Source organism: Lissotriton vulgaris, chromosome 7, assembly GCF_964263255.1.
Source record: "Lissotriton vulgaris chromosome 7, aLisVul1.2, whole genome shotgun sequence".
NCBI lineage: Eukaryota > Metazoa > Chordata > Amphibia > Caudata > Salamandridae > Lissotriton > Lissotriton vulgaris.
This window is the reverse complement of record NC_141695.1, coordinates 167,432,133-167,452,429: the sequence shown is the minus strand read 5'-3', so window position 1 is coordinate 167,452,429 and position 20,297 is coordinate 167,432,133. Positions and strand designations below refer to the sequence as shown.

General features: G+C 57.6%; 1 protein-coding gene across 2 annotated transcripts in view; it reads right to left on the bottom strand.

Annotated features, from left to right (window-relative positions):
- Window positions 1–12,094, bottom strand: part of LOC147701080 (uncharacterized) — an 80,059-nt gene extending 67,965 nt beyond the window's left edge. The window contains exon 1 of one of the 2 annotated variants that reach the window (XM_086929868.1): window positions 12,000–12,094. The gene's annotated coding sequence lies outside the window, so the exon portion shown is untranslated. Of the gene's footprint in view, window positions 1–9,097; window positions 9,279–11,999 lie in introns of those variants that run through there. The other variant, XM_086929867.1, reaches the window with a different exon arrangement.
- Window positions 12,095–20,297: the final 8,203 nt, after the last annotated feature.

Sequence of the window (20,297 nt, the reverse complement as noted above, 5' to 3'; positions counted from 1 at the left end):
AGGAATTTCTACTTAAATAGCGATTCCTACATGTTCTTTATTTGCGAGTAGCAATTTGCTACTCGCAAATACTCCCCATTCATTCCTATGGGCCAAGAGGCCCATTGGAATGAATGGGGATTTGCGAGTAGCAATTTGCTACTCGCAACTGAGATAGCGATTTTAAGGGTGACAGGGGTGTCCAAAGGACGCCCTGTAGCACCCCTAAAATGCACTTTTGGACAGGTGTTGCGCACACACATGTCCAAAGGACATGTGTGTGTGCTACATGCAACTTTGAAAAATGCTTTTAAAAGCATTTTTCGGAGTTTTTGCTATTTACCGACAGGTCTGACCTGTCGGTAAATAGCGGCCCCAAAAGTCCAAAATCGCTATTTTGTTGTGTGTCATGAATAGCATTTAAGGAATCTCTATTAGAGATTCCTTAAATGCCATTCCACGCAAATATGCGAATTCTTAAATAGCGATTTTTGCATTTGGTATCATGAATACCAAATGCAAAAATTGCGCTCGCAAAGGGCCAGATTCTGAGAATCTGGCCCTTTGCGAGTGCAATTTAGCTACATGAATCAGGCTGTAGGTTACCTGAGCTAACTATTACTTATGCCTCTGCAATGCACTGTTTATGACCTCACATATTGCATCACTCATGACATGGTCAGTGCCATCGCTAATGACAACATCCACAGAACCCCTCACACACCCACTCCTACCCCATAGAACCTTTCATAGACCCATACCAATACTCACACAACCAATGACTCATCCAAAGAGCCACTCACAAATCCACTCACTCACACAGCCACTTACATACCCACTAAGTCACCCATACAGCCACTCATGCACCCACTCACTCATCAATAAAACCACTCGCATATACATACAGACAGACACACACCCACCCCCACCCCTACCCCATAGAACCTCTCATACACCCAATCCCAACCCCATATAACCCCTCACATACTCAGTGGGTTTCATCCGCAGGCATGGAGCGTCCTCAGGTGGCCGCTGACGGAACCGCCGCCTCCAGTCTTTAAGAGTGAATTGGAAATAGCCTGAATTTCATTAATTATATGCAAATGTAAGAAACTGCTAGAATTAAACTGGACAATGTTTTCTATTTTTCCTGTTTCTGTGGGTAATTTTTTATATTTGGTAGGACTGTGTGTATTCAAACAACTTTCCGACTCTGCACCAAATTAAGTTTTACATTTGTCTGCTTTGTTTACCCGCTCACTCCCTTCAAAGGTTCACTTATAAAATAAACAAGCAAGTAGATTACAGTCTCAATAACTTCATAAGACAGAACAATCAGATTTTACTGTCACAGATTTCTCCCTCAGTAGATGGTGTCATGACAATGAGTGAACAGTCCACAGATTCCTCACAATGCAGTAAGCTGCACCACAGTGCACAGATCCCTCACAGTGCAGCAAGATGCACCACAGTGCCAGATCCCTCACAGTGCAATAAGAATGCACCGCAGTGCACATATTCCTAACAGTGCATTAAGATGCAGCGCACAGACCTCTAATAGTGCAGTAAGATGCAGTGCACAGATCCCCTCTTTAACACACATGATGCCCACAAACACCCCCAGGGCCCGAAGGAAAGCCCCCCAGGGCCCCCGGATAGACGAGCCCAGCTCAGCCCCAGGGGCCCCGGATAGAAGAGCCCAGCTCAGCCCTAGGGGCCACAGATAGAAGAGCCCAGCTCAGCGCCAGGGGCACAGATAGAAGAGTCCAGCTCAGCCCCAGGGGCCACAGATAGACGAGCCCAGCTCAGCCCCAGGGGCCCCGGATTGAAGAGCCCAGCTCAGCCCTAGGAGCCACAGATAGACGAGCCCAGCTCAGCCCCAGGGGCCCCGGATTGAAGAGCCCAGCTCAGCCCTAGGGGCCACAGATAGAAGAGCCCAGCTCAGCCCCAGAGGCACAGATAGAAGAGCCCAGCTCAGCCCCAGTGTGAGAAGTTGGCCTGGTATAGATGTTCACTATTCTAGTGAGCACCTTGCACCAGTCCAAACAACCCTTATTGTGATGGTTGTAAAGTCAACCTTATAGACCAGCTATCCTAGTGGTAGCATGGACAAAAGCAGTCTTAGGCTAAACTCAAGAGGGCATGTGAAGCCAGCTGTTTTACCATATGCAAACCTTTTAATACCAAATGAAAGGACACCACACAGGTTATATATTAAAAATATATATGTATTTATTTCTAAACAACCCCCTGTACTCTTTATGAGCACAGAAGCACACGCGTATAACAAGGAACTTAATATAACATACAATAAGTTGCACAATATGGATAGGCCCTGGTGGCCCGTTAAACCATATACTAAAATAGTGGTATAAGTACCACGTCACGAACAATGGTAAGGCCTAGGGCCTTGGGAATCGCTGGGGCTACACTGGACTAACAGTCGTTAGGGAGCAGGAGGCCCACAGGATGCGGGTGCGGTGTCTAAATGCACACGCGTGCACCAATAGAAGTCAATGGGTGCGTAAAGTTAGAAAGTTAAAGAGTTAGGAGTCTTCCGACTGGACTAGAACTAAACCACTTAAAACTAGGATACTAGGAGAGTAAACCTACACAGGAGCACTGCAGTACTCGCGTTACCTCACCCACAGGAAGCGGGTGCATAGGTGTCAAAGTGTGTCGGGTTTGGAGTTCTAGGGAGCCTTGGAGAAAAGATGCTGCAGGCGACCAGGAGAGAAGAGTCCGGTTGGATCCAAGGGTGGATCGAAGATGTAGAGTACCTGAAAGCAGAGGGGACAGAGTCTGGGCACTAGCCAGTGACCAGGAAGAAACCAGGCGATGTCAGGTTGCGATCAGGTGATGTCATGAAGCTTGTCTCCGCTGCCACGTGGACCAGGAGGTGTCGACGATGACCAGGAGCTGGGCAGGGACTTTACCACAAAGGTTCTCGCTGATGGCGGTGTCGGTTCTCGAATCGGAATCAACAGGCCATGGCAAATGCAACCCATGCAGGAATCGGAGAGGGCTTCTGGATCAGACCAGCAAGGTCTGATGGGCTGCTCCTTTTCAGGGGAGCAAGGGCCAGTCTGGAGCAACCAGACCAGCATTAGAAAATCAAAGGTTTGTCATCACAGAGGCCACTAGTCAACAGGCAAGTGACCGGACAGACGCATCAAGCAGGAAAATGCAAAAGGGCCCCACGCAGCACTCGGTGAGTGTGGAGAGGTGATCTTCGGTGCAAAGGATGCTCGGGGCTGGGGTTTCTCAATCCCCAATGCACAGCTTCAAGGGTGCCTCAGGAGCTGCACAGAAAGCACTTTGCTGGCTTTCAAAGATGGCCGGTCCCACGTCTCTCGTCACCTCCACGGGTCTCAGCTTTGCTGTGGCTGTGGATCAGACTGTTGGATGTCTGGAAGTCTGGTTCTTGTCAGGCTCTGTCGTTCGAGCTCTGGCGGGAGCAACAACAAAGCAAACTATTGAGCGCTTGATGGTGCCTGCTTGCACAGGGTGGTCACTCCTTGACCACAAGGGAGATTCTTCAGTCTTCTACGTCGAGTAGGATGTCGAAGGGTCCAGAGTTTCAGTCAGGATTATCTAAAGTCTAAGGACACAGCTCCTACCTTTATTCCAAATCAAGGGGCTGGATTACCTGCTAGGTCCCTCCTATGGGTGGGACCCAGGAAGGGGGTGGTTACACCCCTTTACCTTTGTCCTGTTTCGCTCCAGAGCTGGGGCTGGAGTGCCCCAGCACCGGTTTGAACTGGACTATGCATGGGACACCTTGTGTGCCCCAGTCAGTGTCTCATTTCATTCAGCCCTCCCTGCCCCAATCCACTAGCTCCTGTCTGGGGTGATGCTAGCACCTCCCTGTGACAGGAAACCTATTGTCGAAGCCTCCCTCGCTGGAAGCTCCCAGCAGCAGGAGGTCAGACTTGTGTCTGTGGCAGCAGCATCCATTTTGTGATGCTGAGGCTCTGGTTAACTTTAACCGGGATTAATGGAAGTAACATGTCTTCTCCCTCTAGAAGGGTGGAATGCTACCCCCGTCCCCAGAACTGGCGAGGGGGTAGTATTCCAAAGCGTATGACACCTTACACGACATGTTTTGATAAAGCCAAACCAAAGTTAGCAATAACCGCGAGGATTATAATGCACTTAGGAGTATATGGTATGGCAATATCCTGGAACAGCTATAAGGACATAGTTCCGAAAGCTGCATACAGGCTCAGCTCATGCTAGAGCACCATCTCACATAAAACCAAGCACTCTGCCTTCAGGATTGTTAAGGCATGCCATAGGAGTGACTTATAGGTGCATATGTGTCCAGATATAAGGTTAGACATAGGTATACTATATCTAAGCAAGGGGTGATTACACGACCTTGCCCCAGCTGAGTGATCAGCCAGTTGTGTCAGTTTGGATGGCCAGCCAGGGGTGGCAAAAGATATGCTGCAGCCCCTGGTAGGCCTTGGGTGCACCTATGCCCTGGGTACCTATAGTACACTGTACAGGGACTCATAAGAGTGACCCAAATCCCAATTGGTGATGTACCTAAAGTACATGGTGTGAAATTTAGAGAGAGAACAGCAGGGCTGTGGGTCTGATTAGCAGCACCACAGCCACATTACATCGAAAACCAGTGAAGCAAAAAGCAATAAAATGGGGAGATCATAGGATAGCAGACCCTACTCTCCTACACCCAGGGGCCCCAGACAGAAGAGCACTGCTCAGCCCCAGGGCCCCAGGATAGAAGAGCCCAGCTCAGCATCAGGGACCCCGGATTGAAGAGCCCAGCTCAGCCCCAGGGCCCCTGGATAGATGAGCCCAGCTCAGCCCCAGGGGCCGTGGATAGAAGAGCCCAGCACAGCCTCAGGGGTCCTGGATAGCAGAGCCCAGCTCAGCCCCAAGGGCCCCTGGATAGAAGAGCCCAGCTCCGCCCTAGGGGCCCCTGGATAGAGGAGCCCAGCACCGCCCCAGGGGCCCCCAGGTAGAAGAGCCCAGCTCAGCCCCAGGGGTCCTAGACAGAAGAGCCAAGCTCAGCCCCAGGGGTCCTGAATAGAAGAGCCCAGCTGAGCCCCAAGGGCCCCTGGATAGAGGAGCCCAGCTCCACCCCAGGAGCCCCCAGATAGAAGAGCCCAGCTCAGCCCCAGAGGCCCCCGGATAGAATAGCCCAGCTCAGTCCCTAGGGCCCCCGGACAGAAGAGCCCAGCTCAGCCCCAAAGGACCCCCGGATAGAAGAGCCCAGCTCAGAACCAGGGGCCCCTGGATGGAGGAGCCCAGCTTTACTCCAGGGGCCCCCAGATAGAAGAGGCCAGCTCAGCCCCAGAGGCCCCCAGATAGAAGAGCCCAGCTCAGCCCCTAGGGCCCCCAGATAGAAGAGCCCAGCTCCGGCCCAAAGGGCCCCCAGATCGAAGAGTCCAGCTCTGCCCAGGGGCCCCTGGATAGAGGAGCCCAGCTCAGCCCCAGGGGCCCCGGATAGAAGAGTACAGTTCAGCCCCAGGGGCCCCTGGATAGAGGAGCCCAGCTCAGCTCCAGGGCCCCCGTATAGAAGAACCCAGGTCAGTCCCGGGGGCCCCCGGATAGAGGAGCCCAGCTCAGCCGCAGGGGCCCCAGATAAAAGAGCCCAGCTCAGCCCCAGGGCCACCCAGATAGAAGAGTATAGCTCAGCCCCAGGGGCCCCGGATAGAAGGGCCCAGCCCCCCTGAGGCCCCCGGATAGAGTAGCACAGCTCAGCTCCTAGGGCCCCCGGATAGAAGAGCCCAGCTCAGCCCCAGGGGCTCCGATAGATGAGCACAGCTCAGCCCCAGGGGCCCCCAAATAGAAGAGCCCAGCTCAGCCCCAGGGGCAACCGGATAGAAGAGCCCAGCTCAGCCCCAAGGGCCCCAGGATAGAAGAGTATAGTTCAGCCCCGGGGGGCCCCGGATAGAAGAGCCCAGCTCAGCCCCAAGGGCCCCCGGACAGGAGAGTATAGCTCAGCCCCAGGGGCCCCAGGATAGAAGAGCCCAGGGGTCCTGGATAGAAGAGCCCAGCTCAGCACCAGAAAGAAGAGTCCAGCCCTCCCCAGGGGCCCCTAAGAGAATAGACCAGCACAGCCCACATGGGGCCCGCCGATAGAAGAGCCCAGCTCAGCCCCAGGGGCCCCTGGATAGAAGAGCACAGCTCAGCCCCCAAGGAGTCCCTAGATAGAAGTGCCCAGCTCAGCCTCAGAGGCCCCTAGATAAAAGAGGCCAGCTCAGCCCCAGGGGCCCCCGGATAGAAGAGCCCAGCTCCGCCCCAGGGGCCCCCAGATAGAAGAGCCCAGCTCAGCCCCAGGGGTCCTAGATAGAAGAGCCCAGCTCAGCCCCAGGGGTCCTGGATATAAGAGCCCAGCTCAGCCCCAAGGGCCCCTGGATAGAGGAGCCCAGCTCCGCCCCAGGGGCCCCCAGATAACAGACCCCAGGTCAGCCCCAGAGGCCCCCGGATAGAAGAGCCCAGCTCAGCCCAAAAATGCCCCCTGATGGAAGAGCCCAGCTCAGCCCCGTGGGCCCCTGGATAGAGGAGCCCAGCTCCACCCCAGGGGGCCCCAGATAGAAGAGCCCAGCTCAGTCCCAGAGGCCCCCGGATAGAAGAGCCCAGCTCAGCCCTTATGGCCCCCGGATAGAAAATCCCAGCTCGGCCGCAAAGGGCCCCCGGATGGAAGAGCCCAGCTCAGCCCCAGGGGCCCCTGTATAGATGAGCCCAGCTCAGCCCCAGGGGCCCTGGATAGAAGAGCACAGTTCAGCCCCAGGGGCCATTGGATAGAGGAGCCCAGCTCAGCTCCAGTGGCCCACCGGATAGAAGAGCCCAGCTCAGTCCCAGGGGCCCCAGATAGAAGAGCCCAGCTCAGCCCCAGGCCCCCCTCAGATAGAAGAGCATAGCTCAGCCCCAGGGGCCCCGGATAGAAGGGCCCAGCCCCCCTGAGGCCCCCGGATAGAGTAGCACAGCTCAGTCCCTAGGGCCCCCGGATAGAAGAGCCCAGCTCAGCCCCAGGGGCTCCGATAGATGAGCACAGCTCAGCCCCAGGGGCCCCCAAATAGAAGAGCCCAGCTCAGCCCCAGGGGCCCCCAGATAGAAGAGCCTAGCTCAGCCCCAAGGGCCCCCGGATAGAAGAGTATAGGTCAGCCCCGGGGGCCCCTGGATAGAAGAGCCCAGCTCAGCCCCAAGGGCCCCCGGACAGGAGAGTATAGCTCAGCCCCAGGGGCCCCAGGATAGAAGAGCCCAGGGGTCCTGGATAGAAGAGCCCAGCTCAGCACCGGAAAGAAGAGTCCAGCCCTCCCCAGGGGCCCCCGGAGAGAATAGACCAGCACAGCCCCCATGGGGCCCACCGATAGAAGAGCCCAGCTCAGCCCCAGGGGCCCCTGGATAGAAGAGCACAGCTCAGCCCCCAAGGAGCCTCTAGATAGAAGTGCCCAGCTCAGCCTCAGAGGCCCCTAGATAGAAGAGCCCAGCTCAGCCCCAGGGGCCCCCGGATAGAAGAGCCCAGCTTAGCCCCAAGGGCCCCTGGATAGAGAAGCCAGCTCCGCCCCAGGGGGGCCCAGATAGAGGAGCCCAGCTCAGCCCCAGGGGTCCTAGATAGAAGAGCCCAGCTCAGCCCCCAAGGAGCCCCTAGATAGAAGTGCCCAGCTCAGCCTCAGAGGCCCCTAGATAGAAGAGCCCAGCTCAGCCCCAGGGGCCCTGGATATAAGAGCCCAGCTCAGCCCCAAGGGCCCCTGGATAGAGGACCCCAGCTCAGCCCCCAAGGAGCCCCTAGATAGAAGTGCCCAGCTCAGCCTCAGAGGCCCCTAGATAGAAGAGCCCAGCTCAGCCCCAGGGGCCCCCGGATAGAAGAGCCCAGCTTAGCCCCAAGGGCCCCTGGATAGAGAAGCCAGCTCCGCCCCAGGGGCCCCCAGATAAAAGAGCCCAGCTCAGCCCCAGGGGTCCTAGATAGAAGAGCCCAGCTCAGCCCCAGGGGTCCTGGATATAAGAGCCCAGCTCAGCCCCAAGGGCCCCTGGATAGAGGAGCCCAGCTCCGCCCCAGGGGCCCCCAGATAGAAGACCCCAGCTCAGCCCCAGAGGCCCCGGATAGAAGAGCCCAGCTCAGCCCAAAAATGCCCCCTGATGGAAGAGCCCAGCTCAGCCCCATGGGCCCCTGGATGGAGGAGCCCAGCTCCACCCCAGGGGCCCCCAGATAGAAGAGCCCAGCTCAGCCCCGGAGGCCCCCGGATAGAAGAGCCCAGCTCAGCCCTTATGGCCCCCGGATAGAAAAGCCCAGCTCGGCCGCAAAGGGCCCCCGGATGGAAGAGCCCAGCTCAGCCCCAGGGGCTCCTGTATAGATGAGCCCAGCTCAGCCGCAGGGGCCCTGGATAGAAGAGCACAGTTCAGCCCCAGGGGCCATTGGATAGAGGAGCCCAGCTAAGCTCCAGTGGCCCCCGGATAGAAGAGCCCAGCTCAGTCCCAGGGCCCCCCGGATAGAAGAGCATAGCTCAGCCCCAGGGGCCCCGGATAGAAGAGCTCAGCCCCCCAGAGGCCCCCACGTAGAGGAGCCCAGCTCAGCCCCTAGGGCCCACGGATAGAAGAGCCCAGATCAGCCCCAGGGGCCCCCGATAGAAGAGCCCAGCTCAGCCCCAGGAGCCCCCAGATAGGAGAGCCCAGCTCAGCCCCGGGGGCCCCCAAATAGAAGAGCCCAGCTCAGCCCCAAGGGCCCCCAGACAGAAGAGTATTGCTCAGCCCCAGGGGCCCCCGGATAGAAGAGCCCAGGGGTCCTGGATAGAAGACCCCATCTCAGCACCGGATAGAAGAGTCCAGCCCTCCCAGGGGCCCCCGGAGAGAATAGACCAGCTCAGCCCCAGGGGCCCTGGATAGAAAAGCCCAGCACAGCCCCTTGGGGCCCCTGATAGAAGAGCCCAGCTCAGCCCCAGGGGCCCCTGGATAGAAGAGCCCAGCTCAGCCCAAGGGGCCCCATATAGAAGAGCCCAGCTCTGCCCCAGGATAGTAGAGCCCAGCTCAGCCCCAGGGGCCCCGGACAGAAGAGCCCATCTCAGCCCGGCTCCTGCAGAGATTCCCTCCAGGATTATTCAATCTATTTCTACAAACACAGCAGAAGCTGCTGACAATCTCCTACCTGAGCAGAGACCTGTGCAGACATGTCCGGGCTCTCTCTTCCTCCTAGGGCTAGAGGGGGGGGGGCAGGTCTGGGGTCTGGGGGTGGTAAATCTGAGGTTTGAGGGGGGTCTGCAGATGAAGGTAACTGCACAGACAGACAGGGCTCCTTCCTCCTCTGCTGCAGGCTGCAAACACCAGGAGAGGCCAGAAGTGATGTCACCGCAGCTGCTGCTGCTGTCTCTGCCGCCGTTGACCCGGAAGGGGAAACCCTTCTCCCTTTCAGCCAATGTGCAGCTCAGTGGTTTTCATCAGCAAGTGAGGAGCGCCCTCAGGAGGCCGCTGACAGAACTGCCGCCTCCAATCTTTTAGAGTGAATTGGAAAATAGCCTGAAATTCATTAATTATATGCAAATGTAAAAAACTGCTAGAATTAAACTGGACAATGTTTTCTATTTTTCCTGTTTCTGTGGGTAATTTATATATTTGGTAGAACTGTGTGTATTCAAACAACTTTCTGACTCTGCACCAAATTAAGTTTTAAGCTCAGCCCCTAGGCCCCCCGGACAGAAGAGCCCAGCTCAGCCCCAAAGGGCCCCTGGATAGAAGAGCCCAGCTCAGCCCCAGGGGCCCCTGGATAGAGGAGCCCAGCCCAGCCCCAGGGGCCCCCGGAGAGAAGAGCCCAGCTCAGCCTAGGGGCCCCTGGATAGAGGAGCCCAGCTCTGCCCCAGGGGCACCCGGATGGAAGAGCCCAGCTCAACCCCAGAGGCTCCCAGGTAGAAGAGACCAGCTCAGCCCCAAAGGGCCCCCGGTTAGAAGAGCCCAGCTCAGCCCCAGGGGCCACTGGTTAGAGGAGCCAAGCTCAGCCCCAGGGGCCCCTGATAGAAGAGAACAGCTCAGCCCCAGGGGTCCCTGGATAGAGGAGCCCAGCTCAGCCCTAGGGGCCATGGATAGAAGAGCCAAGCTCAGCCCCAGTAGCCCCAGATAGAAGAACTCAGCTCAGCCCCAGGGCCCCCGGATAGAAGAGCCCAGCTCAGCTCCAGGCACCCCGGATTGAAGAGCCCAGCTCAACCCCAGGGGCCCCTGGATAGAAGAGCCCAGCTCAGCCCAAGGGCCCCTGGATAGAGGAGCCAAGCTCAGCCCTTGGGGCCATGGTTAGAAGAGCCCGGCTCAGCCCCAGGGGCCCCAGATAGTAGTGCCCAGCTCAGCCCCAGGGGCCCCTGATAGAAGAGCCCAGCTCAGCCCCAGGGCCCCCCAGATAGAAGAGCATAGCTCAGCCCCAGGGGCCCCAGATAGAAGGGCCGAGTCCCCCCAGAGGCCCCCGGATAGAGGAGCACAGCTCAGCCCCTAGGGCCCCCGGATAGAAGAGCCCAGCTCAGCCCCAGGGGCCCCCGATAGAAGAGCATAGCTCAGCCCCAGGGGCCCCCAGATAGAAGAGCCCAGCTCAGCCCCAGGGGCACCTAGATAGAAGAGCCCAGCTCAGCCCCAGGGGCCCCCGGATAGAAGACCCCAGCTCAGCCCCAAGGGCCCCTGGATAGAGAAGCCAGCTCCGCCCCAGGGGCCCCCAGATAGAAGAGCCCAGCTCAGCCCCAGGGGTCCTAGATAGAAGAGCCCAGCTCAGCCCCAGGGGTCCTGGATAGAAGACTCCAGCTCAGCCCCAAGGGCCCCTGGATAGAGGAGCCCATCTCTGCCCCAGGGGCCCCCAGATAGAAGAGCACAGCTCAGCCCCAGAGGCCCCCGGATAGAAGAGCCCAGCTCCGCCCAAAGGGCCCCCTGATGGAAGAGCCCAGCTCAGCCCCAGGGGCCCCTTGATAGAGGAGCCCAGCTCCACCCCAGGGGCCCCCAGATAGAAGAGCCCAGCTCAGCCCCAGAGGCCCCCGGATAGAAGAGCTCAGCTCAGCCCTTATGGCCCCCGGATAGAAGAGCCCAGTTCAGTCCGCAAAGAGCCCCCGGATGGAAGAGCCCAGCTCAGCCCCAGGGGCCCCTGTATAGATGAGCCCAGCTCAGCCCCAGGGGCCCTGGATAGAAGAGCACAGTTCAGTCCCAGGGGCCCCTGGATAGAGGAGCCCAGCTCAGCTCCAGTGGACCCCGGATAGAAGAACCCAGCTCAGCCCCGGGGGGCCCCATATAAGAAGCCCAGCTCAGCCTCAGGGGCCCCGGATAGAAGAGCCCAGCCCCCCCAGATGCCCCCAGATAGAGGAGCCCTGCTCAGCCCCTAGGGCCCATGGATAGAAGAGCCCAGATCAGCCCCATGGGGCCCCCGATAGAAGAGCCCAGCTCAGCCCCAGTAGCCCACAGATAGAAGAGCCCAGCTCAGCCCCAGGGGCCCCCAGATAGAAGAGCCAAGCTCAGCCCCAAGGGACCCCGGAGAGAAGAGTATAGCCCAGCCCCGGTGGCCCCCGAATAGAAGAGCCCAGCTCAGCCCCAAGGGCCCCCAGACAGATGAGTATAGCTCAGCGTCAGGGGCCCCCGGATAGAAGAGCCCAGGGGTCCTGGATAGAAGAGCCCAGCTCAGCACCGGATAGAAGAGTCCAGCCCTCCCAGGGCCCCCCGGAGAGAATAGACCAGCTCAGCCCCAGGGGCCCTGGATAGAAAAGCCCAGCACAACCCCCCTGCCTGGGGCCATGGATAGAAGAGCCCAGCTCAGCCCCAGGGGCCCCTGGATAGAAGAGCCCAGCTCAGCCCAAGGGGCCCCGGATAGCAGAGCCCAGCTCGGCCCTAGGATAGTAGAGCCCAGCTCAGCCCCAGGGGCCCCGGACAGTAGAGCCCATCTCAGCCCAAGGGGCCCCAGATAGAAGAGCCCAGCTCAGCCTCAGGGGCCCCAGATAGAAGGGCCCAGCTCAGCCCGGCTCCTGCAGAGATTCCCTCCAGGATTATTCAGTCTATTTCTACAAACACAGTAGAAAGTGCTGACAATCTCCTACCTGAGCAGAGACCTGTGCAGACATGTCTGGGCTCTCTCCTCCTCCTAGGGCTAGGGGGGTGGGGCAGGTCTGGGGTCTGGGGGTGGTAAATCTGGGGTTTGAGGGGGGTCTGCAGATGAAGGTAACTGCACAGACAGACAGGGCTCCTTCCTCCTCTGCTGCAGGCTGCAAACACCAGGAGAGGCCGGAAGTGATGTCACCGCAGCTGCTGATGCTGTCTCTGCCGCATTGACCCGGAAGGGGAAAACCTTCTCCCTTTCAGCCAATGAGCAGCTCAGTGGGTAGAAGAGCCCAGCTCTGCCCCAAGGACTCCTGGATAGAAAAGCCCAGCTCAGCCCCAAGGGCCCCTGGATAGAGGAGCCCAGCTCCGCCCCAGGGGCCCCCAGATAGAAGAGCCCAGCTCAGCCCCAGGGGGCCCCGGATAGAAGAGCCCTGCTCCGCCCCAGGGGCCCCTGGATAGAGGAGTCCAGCTCAGCCCCAGGGACCCCGGATTGAAGAGCCCAGCTTAACCCCTGGGGCCCCTGGATAGAAGAGCCCAGCTCGGCCCCAAGGGCCCCAGATAGAAGGGCCCAGCCCCCAGAGGCCCCCAGATAGAGGAGCACAGCTCAGCCCCTAGGGCCCCCGGTTAGAAGAGCTCAGCTCAGCCCCAGGGGCCCCTATAGAAGAGCACAGCTCAGCCCCAGGGGCCCCCAGATAGAAGGGCCCAGCTCAGCCCCAGGGGCACCCAGATAGAAGTCCCCAGTTCAGCCCCAAGGGCCCCCGGATAGAAGAGTATAGTTCAGCCCCGGGGGTCCCCAGATAGAGGAGCCCAGCTCAGCCCCAAGAGCCCCCGGACAGAAGAGTATAGCTCAGCCCCAGGGGCCCCCGGATAGAAGAGCCCAGGGGTCCTGGATAGACGAGCCCAGCTCATCACCGGATAGAAGAGCCCATATCAGCCCCGGGGGCCCTTGAATAGAAGAGCCCAGCTCAGCCCCAGGGGCCCCAGATAGAAGAGCCCAACTCAGCCCCCCAAAGGCCCCTGGATAGAAGAGCCCAGCTCAGCCCCAGAGGACCCCGGACAGAAGAGCCCAGCTCAGCCCCAGGGGCCCCGGATAGAAGAGCCCAGCTCAGCACCAGGGGCCCCAGATAGAAGAGCCCAACTCAGCCCCAGGGGCCCCCGGATAGAAGAGCCCAGCTCAGTTCCAGAGGCCCCCAGATAGAAGAGCCCAGCTCAGCCCCAAAGGGCCCCCGGATAGAAGAGCCGAGCTTAGCCCCAGGGGCCCCCGGATAGAGGAGCCGAGCTCAGCCCCAGGGGCCGCGGATAGAAGAGAACAGCTCAGACCCAGGGGCCCCGGATAGAATGGCCCAGCACTGCCCAAGGGGCCCCCGGATAGAAGGGCCCAACTCAGCCCCAGGGGCCCCCGGACAAAAGAGCCCAGCTCAGCCCCGGGGCCCCCGGATAGAAGAGCCCAGCTCAGTCACAGAGGCCCCCAGATAAAACAGCCCAGCTCAGCCCCAAAAGGCCCCCAGATAGAAGAGCCCAGCTCAGCCCCAGAGGCCCATGGATAGAGGAGCCGAGCTCAGCCCCAGGGGCCCCGGATAGAAGAGAACAGTTCAGCCCCAGGGGCCCCTGGATAGAGGAGCCCAGCTCAGCCCTAGGGGCCATGGTTAGAACAGCCAATCTCAGCCCCAGGGGCCCAGGAAAGAAGATCCCAGCTCTGCCCTAGGGCCCCCGGACAGAATAGCCCAGCTCAGCCCCAGGGGCCCCGGATAGAAGAGCCTAGCTCAGGAAACCAGAGGCCCACGGATAAAACAGCCCATCTCAGCGCCAGGGGCCCTGGATAGAAGGGCCCAGCTCAGTCCCAGGGGCCCCCGGATAGAAGAGCCCAGCTCAGCCCCAGGGGCCCCAGATAGTAGTGCCCAGCTCAGCCCCAGTCTCCCCAGATAGAAGAGCCCAGCTCAGCCACCGGACCCAGGATAGAAGAGCCCAACTCAGCCCCAGGGGCCCCGGGTAGAAGAGCCCAGCTCTGCCCCAAGGACTCCTGGATAGAAGAGCCCAGCTCAGCCCCAAGGGCCCCTGGGTAGAGGAGCCCAGCTCAGCCCCAAGGGGCCCCAGATAGAAGAGCCCAACTCAGCCCCCCCAAAGGCCCCTGGATAGAAGAGCCCAGCTCAGCCCCAGAGGACCCCGGACAGAAGAGCCCAGCTCAGCCCCAGGGGCCCCGGATAGAAGAGCCCAGCTCAGCCCCAGAGGACCCCGGACAGAAGAGCCCAGCTCAGCCCCAGGGGCCCCGGATAGAAGAGCCCAGCTCAGCCCCAGGGGCCCCAGATAGAAGGGCCCAACTCAGCCCCAGGGGCCCCCAGATAGAAGAGCCCAGCTCAGTCCCAGAGGCCCCCGGATAGAAGAGCCGAGCTTAGCCCCAGGGGCCCCTGGATAGAGGAGCCGAGCTCAGCCCCAGGGGCCGCGGATAGAAGAGAACAGCTCAGACCCAGGGGCCCCGGATAGAATGGCCCAGCACTGCCCAAGGGGCCCCCGGATAGAAGGGCCCAACTCAGTCCCAGAGGCCCCCAGATAGAACAGCCCAGCTCAGCCCCAAAAGGCCCCCAGATAGAAGAGCCCAGCTCAGCCCCAGGGGCCCCGGATAGAAGAGCCCAGCTCAGCCCCAGGGGCCCCAGATAGAAGGGCCCAACTCAGCCCCAGGGGCCTCCGGACAAAAGAGCCCAGCTCAGCCCCAGGGGCCCCTGGATAGAAGAGCCCAGCTCAGTCCCAGAGGCCCCCAGATAGAACAGCCCAGCTCAGCCCCAAAAGGCCCCCAGATAGAAGAGCCCAGCTCAACCCCAGAGGCCCATGGATAGAGGAGCAGAGCTCAGCCCCAGGGGCCCCGGATAGAAGAGAACAGTTCAGCCCCAGGGGCCCCTGGATAGAGGAGCCCAGCTCAGCCCTAGGGGCCATGGTTAGAAGAGCCAATCTCAGCCCCAGGGGCCCAGGAAAGAAGATCCCAGCTCTGCCCTAGGGCCCCCGGACAGAAGAGCCCAGCTCAGCCCCAGGGGCCCCGGATAGAAGAGCCTAGCTCAGGAAACCAGAGGCCCACGGATAGAACAGCCCATCTCAGCGCCAGGGGACCTGGATAGAAGGGCCCAGCTCAGTCCCAGGGGCCCCCGGATAGAAGAGCCCAGCTCAGCCCCAGGGGCCCCAGATAGTAGTGCCCAGCTCAGCCCCAGTGTCCCCAGAAAGAAGAGCCCAGCTCAGCCACCGGACCCAGGATAGAAGAGCCCAACTCAGCCCCAGGGGTCCCGGGTAGAAGAGCCCAGCTCTGCCCCAAGGACTCCTAGATAGAAGAGCCCAGCTCAGCCCCAAGGGCCCCTGGATAGAGGAGCCCAGCTCCGCCCCAGGGGCCCCTGGATAGAGGAGTCCAGCTCAGCCCCAGGGGACCCGGATAGAAGAGCACAGCTAAGCCCCTATGCCCCCAGATAGAAGAGCCCAGCTCAGCCCCAAGGGCCCCCGATAAAAGAGCCCATCTCAGCCCCAGGTGCCCCCAGATAGAAGAGCCCAGCTCAGCCCCAGGGGCCCCCAGATAGAAAGGCCCAGCTCAGCCCTTGGGGCCCTGGATAGGAGAGCCCAGATCAGCCCCAGTGGCCCCCAGATAGAAGAGCCCAGCTCAGCCTCAGGGGGCCCGGATAGAAGAGCCCAGCTCAGCCCCAGGGGCCCCCAGATAGAAGAGCCCAGCTCAGCCCCAGGGGCCCCCAGATAAAAGGGCCCAGCTCAGCCGGGCTCCTGCAGAGATTCCCTCCAGGATTATTCAGTCTATTTCTACAAACACAGCAGAAGGTGCTGACAATCTCCTACCTGAGCAGAGACCTGTGCAGACGTGTCCAGGCTCTCTCCTCCTCCTAGGGCTGGGGGGAGGTGGGGGGGGGGGGGGCAGGTCTGGGGTCTGGGGGTGGTAAATCTGGGGTTTGAGGGGGGTCTTCAGATGAAGGTAACTGAACAGACAGACAGGGCTCCTTCCTCCTCTGCTGCAGGCTGCAAACACCAGGAGAGGCCGGAAGTGATGTCACCGTAGCTGCTGGTGCTGTCTCTGCCGCCGCTGACCAGGAAGAGGAAACCCTTCTCCCTTTCAGCCAATGTGCAGCTCAGTGGGTAGAAGAGCCCAGCTCTGCCCCAAGGACTCCTGGATAGAAGAGCCCAGCTCAGCCCCAAGGGCCCCTGGATAGAGGAGCCCAGCTCCGCCCCAGGGCCCCCAGATAGAAGAGCCCAGCTCAGCCCCAGGGGGCCCCGGATAGAAGAGCCCAGCTCAGCCCCAGGGGTCCTGGATAAAAGAGCCCAGCTTATCCCCAGGGGGCCCCGGATGGAAGAGCCCTGCTCCGCCCCAGGGGCCCCTGGATAGAGGAGTCCAGCTCAGCCCCAGGGGCCCCGGATAGAAGAGCACAGCTCAGCCCCTATGCCCCCAGATAGAAGAGCCCATCTCAGCCCCAGGTGCCCCCAGATAGAAGAGCCCAGCTCAGCCCCAAGGGCCCCCAATAAAAGAGCCCGTCTCAGCCCCAGGTGCCCCCAGATAGAAGAGCCCAGCTCAGCCCCAGGGGCCCCCAGATAGAAAGGCCCAGCTCAGCCCTAGGGGCCCTGGATAGGAGAGCCCAGATCAGCCCCAGTGGCCCCCAGATAGAAGAGCCCAGCTCAGCCTCAGGGGGCCCGGATAGAAGAGCCCAGCTCAGCCCCAGGGGCCCCCAGATAGAAGAGCCCAGCTCAGCCCCAGGGGCCCCCAGATAAAAGGGCCCAGCTCAGCCGGGCTCCTGCAGAGATTCCCTCCAGGATTATTCAGTCTATTTCTACAAACACAGCAGAAGGTGCTGACAATCTCCTACCTGAGCAGAGACCTGTGCAGACGTGTCCAGGCTCTCTCCTCCTCCTAGGGCTGGGGGGAGGTGGGGGGGCAGGTCTGGGGTCTGGGGGTGGTAAATCTGGGGTTTGAGGGGGGTCTTCAGATGAAGGTAACTGAACAGACAGACAGGGCTCCTTTCTCCTCTGCTGCAGGCTGCAAACACCAGGAGAGGCCGGAAGTGATGTCACCGTAGCTGCTGGTGCTGTCTCTGCCGCCGCTGACCAGGAAGAGGAAACCCTTCTCCTTTTCAGCCAATGTGCAGCTCAGTGGGTTTCATCAGTAAGCGAGGAGCGCCTTCAGGTGGCCGCTGACGGAACCGCCGCCTCTAGTCTTTAAGAGTGAATTGGAAATAGCCTGAATTTCATTAATTATATGCAAATGTAAGAAACTGCTAGAATTAAACTGGACAATGTTTTCTATGTTTCCTGTTTCTGTGGGTAATTTTTTATATTTGGTAGGACTGTGTGTATTCAAACAACTTTCCAACTCTGCACCAAATTAAGTACTAAGCTCAGCCCCTAGTGCCCCCGGACAGAAGAACCCAGCTCAGACCCAAAGGGCTCCTAGCTAGGGTCTTTAATGGAGCAACGGTAGGCGGTTCACCCCACTCTTGGTCTACAGCGGTTATTTTACCCAATTTTAAAAAGGGCGCTCGGAGTGACCCTGTTTGTTATCGCCCAATCTCAATATTAGTCTGTGCTGCAAAAATTATGGGGAAAGTGATTTTCCAACACTTAACAGTATGGTTAGATGCAGGTAATATAATATCTGACCTGCAATACGGTTTCAGGAAGGGGATTGGGGACACTGGATCAATGCATAAAGGTACTCATGATTATCGGCAAATACCCACTCACTATAAAGGGACATATGCACATGGCTTTCATGGACTTAATGTCTGCTTTCGACCGAGTGAATAGGTCAAAATGATGGCCTTTATTATTAAAGGGTGAGGCGGATGCCAATCTAGTGGCTTTTCTGCATTGGTCCCACCCACATTTAACAGCCTCTGTCAAATACAATAAAAATTGTTCCCCTACAGAATCCTGGCACGTTAAGCGAGGGGTGAGACAGGGATGTATTTTGGCCCCTGTCTTGTTTACCTTATATATTAACAATCTGGGTGCAGCCCTATCATCGGCTAGCAAAGACACTCCTAGAGCAGATGCTAAACTCATCCCTGCTCTTTTTTATGCAGATATTGCAGTTCTACTTGCAAGGACACCAAAGGTGCTGCAAAGACTTGCAAATACGTCTATAGATAGATAGATAGATAGATAGAGTGAGATTTAAGGTCTCACTCAACCTCTCTATCAATTTCTCGAAGTCCCACATAATGTCATCTGGTAAAATAAAGCGTGACAAGCGTTCGCTTTTATGCACAGGTGGAGAACTGACAAATGTTGCTACATTTCCCTATTTGGGTATCCTGGGGCAGATCTGCAAGCCCCCTGCGTCATTTTTGCACCGCTGTTGCGTCAATGTTTTGTGTAAAAATGCAGCCATTTACAACGTTTTATTGATATTTTTTCCTATTGTAGCTTTTGCAACAAATGGTATACCCATGTATATTTTATTTTTGTTTTGTGAATAATTAAAACAAACAGAACTTTTCCATACACCTTGCTAATGCTCTCTCTTTTTATTACTGTTTGGTATTAGCTCTATTTGTTTAAAAACGTTGTCTGACACAAATTGTGCATCAGTGGTGTCAAATGCTTAGGACCACAAAATAATATATAATTTTGAATACTCTACAGTTCAACAAAACCCTTGACGGCACAATTACCCTTTCACATTTACAACGTGAAGCATCTAGGGAGATGCCTCACGTAAAGCCCTGCGTCACATTATACCTGCGTCAGGTATAATGTATGCAGGGTCAAGTTCAAGTTCAAGTTCAGAATTTGTATAGCGCACTACTCACCCAGAGGGTCTCAAGGCGCTTGAGGGAATATCTAGGTTTTTAGTTGCTTTCTGAAGGATAGGTGGTTCTGTGTAAGGCGGAGGTAGGTGGGGAGAGAGTTCCAGGTCTTGGCTGCTAAGTAGGAGAAGGATCTTCCCCCCATGGTGGATTTATGTATGCGCGGGATTGCGGCGAGGGCTTGATTGGACGATCGTAATTGGCGGGAGGGGGTGTAGAAGGACATTCGTGTGTTGAGGCATTCTGGTCCTAGGTCGTAGAGGGCTTTGTGTGCGTGAGTGAGGAGACGGAACGTTATTCTCTTGTTGACGGGGAGCCAATGTAGGTCTTTCAGGTGGCCGGAAATATGAGCTTGCCGAGGGATGTCCAATATTAGTCTGGCTGAGGCGTTTTGGATGTGTTGGAGTTTTTTCTGAAGTTTGGCTGTGGTTCCAGTGTAAAGGGTGTTTCCGTAATCCAGTCGGCTGGTGACCAGTGCGTGAGTGACCGTCTTTCTTGTTTCGGTGGGCGTTCCAACGCAAAAAAGCCTCTTAGAAGTGACGCAGTGAAATCTACTAGATTTCACTGCGCCAATTCTATGATGCCACTGCGTCAAATTCTCACGCCTGCTTGTAACCGGCGCAATAAGTAACGCAGCACAAGTAGAATAGGTCTCCCCTGCATTGCTGGAGTTGCGTCCTGACTCCAGCAATGCGTGACTTTTGCGTCAATAGATGCGTCAGAATTTCTGACGCATCTGTCAATCCTTGCGGCATGGTGCGCCGTACATCCATAGTGGCGCAAGGGTTTCTCAGGGTGGCCAGGCAAAGTGACGCAAAGTGACGCATCTTTACATATGCGTCACTTTCTTGTAAATCTGCCGTCCTGTTGAGGTTCCGTGAATTCTGAACCCGTATTATAAAGGTCATGGTTTTGTTACGAATTTGATAGTAGCGAACAGTAACTAGTGAGTGCGGCATGTACGAGTGATTTCGCCATATTAAACCGATAGTTTCACTGTGTATTTAAGGATTCTGTTCCGAACCCTCGGGTTCCATTTTGTGTACGGCAGCCATTTTGTGATTGCCCTCACAAAGGCCGATGGCTGCGGCCGAGCGAGTCTTTTGGTACACGTACACGTTAGCTGACTCCTAGGTGACCTGAGCGAACTGACCCTGATGCCTGAAGCTAGCCTTGCTAAGCCAGTTCCTTGTCCGGTAGTAGATCGAGATTAGGATCAAAGAGCAGAACATTGCTGAGTGTATGGCACACACACACACCCTTCTATCTTGTTTCTCATCTGTTTCTGTTCCTTCTTTTATGGTCTATTTATGATATGGGTTGTGGTCTTTTATTATGGGTTTGTCCGGCCTGTTCGAGCAAGAGTGTTGGACTTTCGTCTGTAATTAATGGTGGGCTGGACAACTGAAGAGTGGGTTTGTCGACATGCGATACCTTTTGTAATGTTACCTCTGATTGGACAATTTGTAAATAATGGGTGTTTGTTAGGAATGTGATTTTTGGCATAAAAGACGATGT